The sequence below is a fragment of the Rattus norvegicus genome, chromosome 19 (genome assembly GCF_036323735.1).
Source record: "Rattus norvegicus strain BN/NHsdMcwi chromosome 19, GRCr8, whole genome shotgun sequence".
NCBI lineage: Eukaryota > Metazoa > Chordata > Mammalia > Rodentia > Muridae > Rattus > Rattus norvegicus.
In genome coordinates this window covers 40,858,872-40,870,001 of record NC_086037.1, presented here as the reverse complement: position 1 = coordinate 40,870,001, position 11,130 = coordinate 40,858,872, and the positions used below count along the sequence as shown (strand labels likewise).

At 54.7% G+C, this 11,130-nt stretch overlaps 1 long non-coding RNA gene and 3 other non-coding genes across 12 annotated transcripts in view; 3 read left to right on the top strand and 1 right to left on the bottom strand.

Moving 5' to 3' along the window:
- LOC102548759 (uncharacterized) overlaps positions 1-972 on the bottom strand; it is a 7,531-nt gene extending 6,559 nt beyond the window's left edge. For 2 of the 9 annotated variants that reach the window (XR_005496708.2, XR_010060175.1), the window contains exon 1: positions 1-972. This exon is cut by the window's left edge and continues 4,905 nt beyond it. This is a non-coding gene — a long non-coding RNA (uncharacterized LOC102548759). The other 7 variants (XR_010060173.1, XR_010060172.1, XR_010060169.1 and 4 more) reach the window with 6 other exon arrangements.
- A 9,186-nt stretch (positions 973-10,158) lies between these two features.
- Positions 10,159-10,233, top strand: Mir23a (microRNA 23a). The gene has a single exon (NR_031825.1). It is a non-coding gene; the product is annotated as a microRNA 23a (primary transcript).
- A 79-nt stretch (positions 10,234-10,312) lies between these two features.
- On the top strand, positions 10,313-10,399 carry Mir27a (microRNA 27a). The gene has a single exon (NR_031833.1). It is a non-coding gene; the product is annotated as a microRNA 27a (primary transcript).
- Positions 10,400-10,439: 40 nt separating this feature from the next.
- Mir24-2 (microRNA 24-2) lies at positions 10,440-10,547 on the top strand. The gene has a single exon (NR_031828.1). It is a non-coding gene; the product is annotated as a microRNA 24-2 (primary transcript).
- Positions 10,548-11,130: the final 583 nt, after the last annotated feature.

Below are 11,130 nucleotides of genomic sequence, written 5' to 3'. Positions count from 1 at the left end.
CACCAGCCAGTGGGGAGGAGCCTCCCTAACCGCAGTGACGTAGGGCCTCCCTGTTTGATGTCTCTGTGCTGCGTTGCCATGGGGCCCAGGGCGCTCTGCGTGTGTGCCTGGGTGACCTGTGGGGCGACCTTCAGACCTGACAGGGTCCCTTGACACAGCCTTCCCCCACTCCGCCAACCTGGTGGGATCTAAGATGTTCCACTTCCTGTGGGGCAGAGCATGACAGAACCAGCTGTGTGTGTGTGTGTGTGTGTGTGTGTGTGTGTGTGTGTGTGCGCGCGCGCGCGTGCGCACATGTATGTACATGTGTGTATGTATGTATGTACTTGTGTGTGCCTACATATTATGGTCTCACTCTGTACCTCTCCATGTTCTTCCATGATCAAAAAGTCAATAGCTAAGTTTAGTGAGCTGAGATCCTGCTGTCTCTCTCTTTGAGGACAGATAATGAGTGAATGAATATTTCCAGGCCTGGTGTGATGGCGTCTGTCATCTCAGCATTAGGGAAACTGGGCCTGGGCTACACAGTGAGACTGTCTCTACATAGCAGAACGGAAAGGAAAATGAAGTGTCTATGGAAGACAGATGAGACTTTGGCCAGATGTGTCTGAGGGCAGGGGGATGAGGTCTCCCAGGGGCACAGAGAGGGCACCCTCAGAGATTGGCCTGTGCCTGGGTGAACTCCTGTGTAGACACCAGGGGAACCCCATGCATGGTCTTGAACTTGTGTGCTGTCTGTATTCTTCCCTCCCCCCTTCTTCCTTCCCTCCTTCTTTCTCTCCTTCCCTCCCTCCCTCCCTTCTTCTCTCTCTCCCTCCCTCCTTCTCTCTCTCCTTCCCTCCCTCCCTCCTTCTCTCTCTCCTTCCCTCCCTCTCCTTCCCTCCCTCCCTCCTTCTCTCTCTCCTTCCCTCCCTCCCTCCCTCCTTCTCTCTCTCCTTCCCTCCCTCTCCTTCCCTCCCTCCCTCCTTCTCTCTCTCCTTCCCTCCCTCCCTCTCCTTCCCTCCCTCCTTCTCTCTCTCCTTCTCTCTCCTTCCCTCCCTCTCTCTCCTTCCTTCCTTCCCTCTCTCTCTCCCTCCCTCCCTCCCTCCCCTCCCTTCCCTCCCTCCGTCCCTCCCTCCCTTCTTCTGTCTAATTCTCTGAGCCTTTCTGTATCTCTAGCTTTCATTTTGGAGGCCTTAAACTCACCCTGTAGCTCAAGGATGGCTTTGAACTCCTGATCCTGCTACCACTACCTTATAGACAGGGCACACGCTGCAGCCCAGGCTAGCCTTCAACCCGTGATTCTCCTGCCTCAGACTCTGGAGTGCTGGGCCACCAAGCTCAGAACCTAACTTTTTTGTCCTTATTTAAACTGCTCAGGGGGCCATGAGGCCGCAGTCTCTCCCATCTTCCAGGCCTTACGCTGAGTTGGAGGATTCTGTGCCACTCCAAATCCTCCCCTGGGGCCCCAACGGGGTGGGCCTCTTTCCCCTCCTGCCCCAACCTGTCAGATCCTGCACTCTGGGCCAGCCTGCCTGTTGGGCCCCACATGGGAAGGAAGCTGCACGGTCCCCAAGACTTGGGCCTCTGGGTGATACCTTGGTACAGCTTCATCCCACGCTCACCCTAAAGTTCAAGAAAGTGCTGAACTGAACCACTAATGGGTTCCTAGACAGAGAAGTGACCAGAGACCACTTGTCCCTCCAGTGCTCTACCTGGCATGTGCTGGGTCACCCCTCTCCCCTAGCATTATTCAAAGGGGAGGTGTCCCCGTCTCCCCCACAGAATGGGGAACTCCGTGGCAGTATATGGAAATGTTGGGAGTGGTTGGGAAAACTACTTCCAGAGCAATAGCCACCCAGTTCTGGGAAGGCCCTGGCCCATGCTGTGCAGAAAGATGGTGTTCAGTGTGGGCTGGGGTCCACCCACTTCTATCCTGCCCTGCAGAGGGCCAAGTAGCAGTCTGACATGCCCAAGGAGGTTGGCGTGGCCACAGAGGGCACCCTGCCCCTCCTTGGCTGGGTTTTGTTCCCGGCCCCCTACCTGGGCACCAGGCCAGGCCCTGAGGCAGGGCCCCGTCCAGGGGAACAATGCCACCGTGTTCCTGATGGTGGAGGGGAAGCCTAAGGATGAAGAGGGAGAGACATGTACAGAAAAAGGGAAGGATGGAGTTGGGGGAGGGGGCGCTTTCTCAGGGATATACGACGGGTAGCTGTGGAGTCTCCCAGAGGTCTCTGGAGGGTGGGTGGGGGAGGGTGCCAGGAAGACTGGAAAGGGGAGGCACGCAGACTCTGGGGTTACCTAGCCTAGGATCAGAAAGTCTTGTCCACAGCAGCAAGAGAGGATTGGGTGAGATAAAAGGAGGAACTTCCTAGACTGGAGAAGGTGCTGTAGAAGTGAAGATTCCTGTTTGGCAGGACCCTCGCAGAATACCCAGGCCCATGCCCATTCCGGATATGGAGAAAGTTGAGCCTGAGTTGGGGGACAGACGAGTAAGCGTGGGGCGGGCCGCCTCGGGGGCACATGACGGTGGCGCCCGCCCCGCCCCGCGCCCGCCCCCTGCCCGGCCGTGGGGGGAGGAGACGCGGAGGTTTTAAAGGCGATCTGGGCCGGCCGGCGGGGTGGGGCGCGGCCGGCGTCGTCTCGCCCGCGCGCAGCCCGGCTCCCCTCCCCCGCGGGGAATTGGGGTCCGACCCGGGAGAGACTCGCGGGGCGCAGGCGGCGACAACTTTCCCGCGCGGGCCGGGGAGCAGAGAGGGGGCCGTGACCGCCTGGCCCGGGAGGCAAGAACTGGATCTGGCTACGGGCGACAGCAGGTAGACTTGCGGGGCCCGAAGGCCTGACCCCGGCGTGGTGCAGCGCCGAGGCCACAGCCCTTGGTCTTGACGAGAGGCCTGCTGCTGTCTTGTGCTAGCCCCAGACTGACCTCTAGATTTACAGGCCACCGAACCCCTCAGCTGTGCGTGACCTTCCAGCCTGGCCAGGCCCCACTGGCCATTTGAGTGTCTAGGAAGTGCCTTGGCTCCCTGTACCTGCCCCCTTCCCAGCCTGCAGCAGCTGCCCGCCTCTGGCAGGGTGGCCTAAGAAGGTAAGTCTGGGGGCTGGACGACCCTGGCCCCCGAGGCTGCCCCAGCCAGCCCAGCTCAAAGCCGGCCCGCCCGGCAGGTGCGCAGGCTTCCAGGCGAGGTGATGCGGGCTCGCCCTGGCCGCTCACCCACGCACTGTGTCTGGGCCAGCCTGGGCACATGTGTTCACACCACCACAGTGCTGGGAAGGGAGGAAACTTCACTGGGCCCATGCCCTGAGGAGCATCATAGCTCTCTGTTCTTGCCGGGGGAGGGGGTCCCCAAGAGCATCCCTAAGACCCCTCAACTGGACAGGCCTTGCTTGAGGACCTAGCAGGGGGCCTTAAAATAGCTGTGGGCCCAGCCCAGGGCTGGCACGCGGCGCATATGCGTGACAGGGCGTGTCCAGGGGGTCGGGCCTGTCTGTGCTGGCCCGGCCTCTGAGCTTGGCAGATTCTTACTTGCTAGAGAAAGGCAGCCAAGGCAGATGCCCCATGAGGCACCCCCATGCCATGGGCCACCCTATGCCTGTTGCAAGTGGAGGCCAGATGTCCCTAGCAGGCCCCAGCTAGTCCTATCTTTCTGCACTTCCCTGCGACAGGCCTGTGTGGGTACAGGAGGGTCTCAGTGGTACACAGGCCGACTTAGAGCTGATGTGGCTGAGATTGGCATGGGACTCACTGCAATACTCCTGCCTCAGCTTCCTGAGTGCCCGGATGACAGGATGCAGCCCCATACCATAGCAGCATCTGGCTAGTTACTTTTGTTTTCTGAGTCAGAGTCTGATGTAACCCAGGTTAGCCTCAAACTTCTGATCCTCCCGTCTCCACACCTGAGTGCTGGGGTTACAGGCCTGCACCATCCCTGGCTTCCACAGTCCTGGTAATTGAACTCTGGACCTGTGCATGCCAGGCGAGCACCCCGCTATTTGAGCTACATCTTCATCCCCTTTTTAGTTGGCAGAGACAGGGTTTCTTGTAGCTTGGGCTAGCCTCAAATTTGCCATGAAACCAATAGAGGTCTTGAGCTCCTCATTCTCTTTCCTGCAAATCTCAAGTGCTAGGGTTATGGACCTGAGCCGCCAACTCCAGCTCAGATGGCCTTTTCTTTATGGAGAGAGTGTAGACATTACTGGGAAACTTCTCCGCTGCCTCAGTTTTTCCATCTGTAAATGGGGACATCTGGAGATGTGGTGGAACAGAGCACACCCTGTCCCTTCTATAGTCCCCTGTAGGGTGCTCAGGTCTCCTCATATCCTGCTGTTGAATGTCCTCGGTGGACATGGAGGTGTGTCTTCCTAGCTGGTCATGGGGAAGGATTGAGGGTGGTGGCGTAGGCGTGAGAATTCTTGGGTAGGGAAGGACAGCACCATGCCGGGCATGGCTGAGTCACACTCAAGCGGCGCCTTGCCTCAGGCTGCTGGGGCTTGAGCTGGCGCCACCCTGGGTGTGGCTACTGAGCTGTGGCCCTAGGCAGAGCAGGGCTGGGTGGCAGGATGGGCACATGGGCCTTGAGGGGCTGAGGGGAGCAAAACTGGGGATGCCCGCTGGTACCTCCCTTTTGTCTCCTGTGCGCCCTTCCAGGACTGGGTTCATTCAACCACAAGTATGCATTTGGTGCTCTGGAACCCCTAAGTCTTGGGTCTGGAAATAATAATAATAATAATTATCAGCTATTAATAAAAAACTTTTTTGAGGCATGGTCTAATGTAATGTAGTCTATGCTGGCCCGGAACTCGCTAAGTAGTCCGGGATGTCCTTGAACTAACTCCTGATCCTTAAGCCTCCACCTTCTGAGCGCTAGGATTACTTGTGTGCACCATGATGAAGGGTTTGTGCTTTAAGATGGGACCCACTGACTCTATGCTTCCTCAGAACAGTCAAGCACTCTCTCCCCACAGTCAGTTTTGGGGGTTGAGACAGTCCTATTTCATAGCCTACCGTGGCCTTGAACCCATAGCAGTCCTCTGGCTCAGCCTCCTGAATGGTAGACTAACAGACAGGCCTCCCAATGCCTGGCTGGTTCCTGGAAGTTTTGCAGAGTTAGGGGGGGTGAGCCAAAGCCTTCCAGAAGACAGTGGGTGATGGGGGTCAGCCCTCCTACCTCCTGTCCCAGGTCAGGACCCGGGATGAACTTCACTCTGGGGACACTGATTGGCTTGAGGGGAACCCAGCACCGCAAAAAGAATGTTAAGAAATGGAGTGGGGGATTTGGTGGTTGGACTGTGTGGCAGGCGGGCAGCGAGGGTGGGACGTGGCTGTCGTCTTTCCCTATTTATACCAAGTGATTCAGCCCTCCCTCACCCCTTCCTGCGCCCCCTCCACTCGCGGCTAGGCACTAGGCCCACCCACTTGCCTATGCCCTGCCTCCCAACCCGGGCGGGTTGTCTGGTCCCTGCGTGGGGACGGGCGTGGAGGGCAGGCATCTGCGCCGCAGGTCGGGTTGGCTCCAGCCCAGCCGCCCAGCTCCTGGGAAGAGTCTGGGCCATTAGTGAGCGCTGGTGACTGGGGCGGGGGCGGGGGCGGGGCTGGGCGGAGCCTGCAGCCCTTGGTATTTTCCGATCCTCGCTGCTTCGCGAGAGTGGAAAGTATTTGGGGATCAGGCTTGGGGACGGCCGGAGGGCTTCTGCCCTGGTTCCTTCTTGGGGTTCAATTGTGGGTCCTCCAGGGATGCCAAAGGCTTGTAGACTGTGTGTGCTAACACCGACCAGGATGCCACAGCCCAAGCCCCCCAACCCCCTCTGTTGCCCAAACCCTCCAGTTCTAGGACTTCTGTCCCTTTGGATTCCCCTGTGAGACTGAGAGTCACAGTCCTTGGTACAGGGTATCCCAGCTCCTGGACACCTGCGTGGTAATGCCCCACCGCGCCAGACAAGAGACCTCTGGTGTGTGTGAGGATGGGAGTGGCCTTGGCCGCAGCATTAGGCTCTTTGTAGGGGAAACCCCACAGGAAACTAGCCTGGCCAAATGGCCGCCCTTCCCGTTCTGGTCTCTGGGACGAATATGCTGTCTCACTTCCGGAGGTGACGGGGAGGCTGGTCAGCCTGCGGCCCTGGGCTGCCCCAGACCCCAAAGAGACGGAGGGGACTAGGGCTGGGGCTTGTTGAGAAGAAGGGATAGCGTGTGTGTGTGTGTGTGTGTGTGTGTGTGTGTGTGTGTGTGTGTGTGTATACATTCGTGTATTTGGGAAGACACAGCAGCGTGTCTCAATCCTTATTCCTCAGACATCCGTAATACCAGATCTAGACATTAGGATCCACTGTCCTGCCTGTCACTGCCTGACATGAGGGAATACTTCTGTCCTTGATGTCACCCAGGGACTTAGGAAGTAGAGACCCTCTTCCTTTTGAAGATTTATTTTTATTTTTGTGTATGTGTTGGGTATGTGCATGTGTGTGTAGGTGCCTTCAGAGTCCAGAAGAGGGTGCCACATCTGAAGGAGCTGGGGCCACAGGCTTTTGTGAGCCAGGAAACCAAATTCAGGTTCTCTGAAAGAGCAACGCGCAGTGCAGACTGTCGAGCCATCGTTCCAGCCCTGAACTTGTCTTTCTAGAGTTTCATGTGTCCAGGGTTGCCCTCCAGCTTGCTCTGTTGACAAATTTCTTGTTTCGTTTTATTTTCATTTTGTTTCTCTGTGTAGTCCTGGCTGTCCTGGAAGTCTCTCTGTAGACCAGGCTGGCCTTGAACTCACTGAGACTCACCTACCTCTGCCTGCGGCGGCTGGGATTAAAGACCTGCTCTGCCACCTTGACTCTCTTAGCCCCCCTTTCCACATCCTAAATGCTGAGGTAATGTGTATAAACCATCATATTTCCTTCATATGGTACTGAGGGGGAAACAGAGCCTAGTCAGTGTGCTAGGCCAGCAGCTGCCACTGAGCCTTGCCCCTTGTTGCCTTTTTTAAATTAAAAGTTATTTAAGTGCATAGGTGTTTTGTTTGCATGTATGTTTAGTGTCTGCAAAGTCCAGAAAAAAGTGTCAGCTTCCCTAGAACTGAAAGTGCAGATACTTGTTAGCCACCATGTAGGTGCTGAGTATTGACTGGAACCCCGGGGGAGAATAGCCAGTGCTCTCAACCCCTGAGCCATCTTTAGCCCTTTCTTTTTGAGTCACACCATGTCTTGGTAGCCCAGGCTGACCTCTATTTTTTTTAAAGATTTATTCATTTATTATATATAAGTGGACCAAACTCAGGTCCTCTGCAGGAGCAGTACACACTTTTTTTTTTTAAAGACTTTATTTATTTATTTATTTTTATATATGTGAGTACACTGTCGCTGTCTTCAGACACACCAGAAGAGGGCATCAGATCCATTACAGATGGTTGTGAGCCACCATGTGGTTGCTGGGAATTGAACTCAGGACCTCTGGAAGAGTAGTCGGGTGCTCTTAACCGCTGAGCCATCTCTCCTGCCCCAGGCTGACCTCTAAATCGAGATCTTTTTACATTTAGATTGGCCCTAGATGCAAGGGTTACAAGTTTGCTACCAAGTCATGTCCTAGCAGGCTCTGAAATAATTCCTTATTGCTCCTTCGCAGATAGAGACTTGGTCACAGAGCAGGCGTGTTCTTTGCCCAGAGTCAACCAGCAAAGAAACTGTATAGCTCACACGCAGGCTGATGAGCTGCAGAACTGAGTCCTCTTAGCCAAAACCCTTTCTTCCCCTCCTTTAGAAAAGACCTCATAGAGACCAGGCGGCTCTCAAACTCATAGAGATCTTCCTGCTGCTGTCCCTCAAAGCTAGGATCACAGGTATGCGCCACTGTAGGGCTAATGTAAGGCCTGGCCCTGGTCCACGGCATGTCTGAAAACGTACTTTCTCATGCATGTGTAGCATGCAACGTGTGTCTGATGTCCTCGAAGGTGAAAGGCATTGAATCTTCTGGAACTGGAGTTACGGACGGTCGTGAGCCGCCATGGGGTTGCTGGGAACTCAGGACCTCTGAAAGAGCAATAAGTGCTCTTAACCATGAGTCATCTCTCCAGCCCTGACCTTGTTTTCTCAAAAGAAGATATTGGGACCTGGAGCCTCAGGGAGTCTCTAAGGACTCTTGTAACTTTTCCTCCCCAGCACTGTGGACTACCATGGCTGGGGTAAACAAGTCCTTGTGCTTACAGGGTAACCACATTATTGATTGACCTATCACTGCAGACCCTGACATTTTGTAAGGAAGACGTGTGTGTTATCTGGTCTTTGTGTGGGTTTGTGCACGTCAGTGCAGTGCCCTGAGACCAGAAGAGGAGTGAAATCCCCAGACCAGAGGCTGGAGTTACAGGCAGTTGTGACAGTGCTGAGAACCAAACTCAGGTCCTCTGCATATTTATTATATGTGAGTACACTGTAGCTGTCTTCAGACACACCAGAAGAGGGCATCAGAGCTCAGTACAAATGGTTGTGAGCCACCATGTGGTTGCTGGGAATTGAACTCAGGACCTCTGGAAGAGCAGTCAGTGCTCTGAACCACTGAGCCATCTTTCTGAGCTTTATCTGAAACACGGTGTCACTGTGTAGCCCTGGGGTTTGAAATTCCCTACACAGACCAAGCTGGCTGTGAACTCACAGAGACATGCTGTTGAAGTTAAATCCTGGTTTTCCTTTGCCTTGCAAGTGCTGGGAGTAACAGTGTGCACCAGCATTCTTGACGCTTAAGTTTAGTGTATGTTTGCGAATGTTTGCTTACATGTATATATATGCACCATGTATGTGCCTGGTACCCAGAGCTCTTGGAAATGGAGATAGAGCTGTGCTTGTCCCATAGGTTTGGGGAAGAAACCTGGGTCCTCTGCTCTTAACTGCTGAGCCATCTCCAACACTGAAATTCTTTAAAAAGTTTTTAAAAGTCGTGTGTGTGTGTGTGTGTGTGTGTGTGTGTGTGTGTTCGTTCACAAGTGCAGAGATCAGAGGACTACTGGACTACTTGCAAGGGTCAGAATGCTTTTCCACTTTGTGGTTCTTGGGGTTTGAGCTCAGGACATTGGGCTCCATGGCAAGTGTGTTTACATGCTAGACCATCTTGCTGGCCTCTGAAAACTCTATTGACATGCGGGAAGCTATTCTACCTTGGGTAGGCCCTAAATTTTGTGGCTTGCCCTGGTACTGAGTGCCAAATACCTTCTCTGTAAATTTTCACTGGCCTTCTTAGAAGAAAGTCTTGGGGGGTTTTTTGTTGTTGTTTTGGGTTTTTTTTGTTTTTGTTTTTTCTTTGAGACTAGGGTAACCCAGTTAGGCCTAAGACTCATTATGTAGCTTAAACAGGCCTTTGATTTGATTCTTGGCAACCTTCCTGCCCCAGTCTCTTCAACGCTGAGATAAACTTGAGCCACCAGGTGCAACTGTCTTAGTCTGCTTTACAGATGGGGAAACTGAGGCCTTTGGGAAACCCGAGGAGCAGGGACTGAAACTTTACTGAGGTATTGTTGGGGTGGATCGGCCTGCTTCTCCTTGTTTGGGCCCTGGGTTGTGTGGGGTGGGGGTGGGGTATGTCTGTGCTGGCTGTGGAGGAGAGGGCTGAGGTGGGAGGCCCTGGAGTTTCCTCCTGCCCTTCAGACTTCTAGGAAGTGGCGCCAGCTGGGGTGAGGTCACTTCCTCCCTCCAACCGCCCACCTCTCTCAGCTTCCTCTCTCCATGGCCCCACTTGGCCTGCTTTGGGCTTAGGGCTGTGGGTGGGGACAGAAAGAGTGGAAAGACACTGAAAAGGCTGCAGCCTACTCGGCTTACTCGGGCTTTCTGGCACCTCCAGCTTTGTAGGGCTGGGGCTGGAGGCATCCGCTGGGTCACTCCACCCTCCCTACTGATTGATGCTCCTCTTTTTGGGGCGGCTTCTTCCCTTTGGAAGCAGAAGAGGGCTGGGGTGTGGTTCAGCAAGTCAAGTTTAGGTTCTGTCCTTCTGTCCCCAGCACCACTTAAACTGGGTGTGGTGAGGTGGACCTACAATCTCAGACTCCAGAGTAGAGGCAGGAAGAATTGGTCCATTCAGAAACCACCTCCACTGTGTGAGACCCTGCCTGGGATTATAGACAGGCAGACAAACAGGCCTCCTCCCGATCTCACTTTCCTCTTTCTCTCCCATAGGTGCTACACTCCGATCCCACCTGCTGTCCCCTCACTGTGCCTCGGCCGGCTGGGGTTCCTGGGGATGGGATTTGATGCCAGTCACAAATCACATTGCCAGGGATTTCCAACTGACCCTGTGCCCTGCCTTGGGGCCTCGTGTTGCCAAGGACGTTTATCTTGGGTGCTGGGTGACAGAGAAGCCCAGCATGACCACTGGCCTGTGGAGCAGGGCTTAGCTGCTTGTGAGCAAGGTCTACAGCAAAGTCGTGTTCACAGTGGCTAAGTTCCGCCCCCTGGACCCCATCTCCCCAGGCCGCTGCCGCCCACCCTGCTCTGCATCTGCCTCTCCCTGGGCTCCGCCTCCTGTGCCTACTGAGCTGAAACAGTTGATTCCAGTGCACTGGCTCAGTTCAGCAGGAACAGGAGTCCAGCCCCCATAGGAGCTGGCAACCCTGCAGAATGTCCGCCATGACTGAGACCTGGAGTGGGGACCAGAAAATGATGGGGTAATTAGTCCCACCTAGGCCCTTATCTGTTGTGGGCTCTCCCTCTAAGCCTTCATCTGGGTGTCCACCCCGTATGGCCACACCTTGAGATTTCTGTGGTTCCCAAAAAGAACAGATGGATGAGTGGGTGGGTGGTCCTTGCATTAAAAAGCCAGTTGTGGGGGTTGGGGATTTAGCTCAGTGGTAGAGCGCTTGCCTAGGAAGCACAAGGCCCTGGGTTCGGTCCCCAGCTCCGGAAAAAAAAAAAAAAAAAACAAAAAACCAAAAAAAAAAAAAAAAAGCCAGTTGTGTCCCTTCAAGGCCTGGAGGCCCTTTTCCTAAATCTGGTGGGGCTCAGGCACCACCCCTTACACATACTGGCTTTGAAGTCAGTTACCCAAGAGGAAGCTGTTTTAGGCCCTCTGACGGTTAAATGCCAACTCCCAGCTTCCGCAACAAGGCACTGACCTGATCCAGTGCGCCTAGCACTCCCACAGGGCCTGCAGCTTTCTGCTGGTGACAGTGAGGCAGAGAGAGCAAGGTCCAC